We start from the raw sequence: 556 nt of genomic DNA, 5'->3' as shown, positions 1-556 counted from the left end.
ATCTAATTTTCATATTACATATGTAGTGATCTAATTTTCATATTACATATGTAATTTTTATATCACACATACAGTCATGCACCACATCATGACATTTCAATCAATGATGGACTGAAAATATGATGACGGTCCCATAGGATTATAATAGCATATTTTTAGTGTACCTTTTCTATGTCTAGATATGTTTAGATGAACAAATACTTATTATCATGTTGCAATTGCCTGCAGTATTCCATGGAGTCACACGCTGTACAGGTTTGTAGCCTGGGAGCAACAGGAGACACCATAGAGCCTAGCTGGGTGGGTAGTAGACTACACTATCTAGAGAGGTTTGTGTAAGGATATTCTAGATGGTCATATAGCGACCAAATCACATAACGATGCACTTCTCAGAATGTATCCCTGTCATTAAGCAAGGCATGACTGTGTGTGTGTGTGAATATATATATGTACATACATAGGCTGTACACATACATATATACATACATAGACTGTATATATATACACACACACATACAGACTGCGTATACACACACATATACAGACTGCATATACA

At 35.6% G+C, this 556-nt stretch overlaps 1 protein-coding gene across 1 annotated transcript in view; it reads right to left on the bottom strand.

Annotated features, from left to right (window-relative positions):
• Positions 1–556, bottom strand: part of ITIH5 (inter-alpha-trypsin inhibitor heavy chain 5) — a 102,167-nt gene that overhangs the window by 2,042 nt on the left and 99,569 nt on the right. The gene's annotated exons all lie outside the window — the stretch shown is intronic.

Source organism: Piliocolobus tephrosceles, chromosome 9, assembly GCF_002776525.5.
Source record: "Piliocolobus tephrosceles isolate RC106 chromosome 9, ASM277652v3, whole genome shotgun sequence".
NCBI classification, from domain to species: domain Eukaryota; kingdom Metazoa; phylum Chordata; class Mammalia; order Primates; family Cercopithecidae; genus Piliocolobus; species Piliocolobus tephrosceles.
This window is presented reverse-complemented; position numbering and strand designations above follow the sequence as displayed.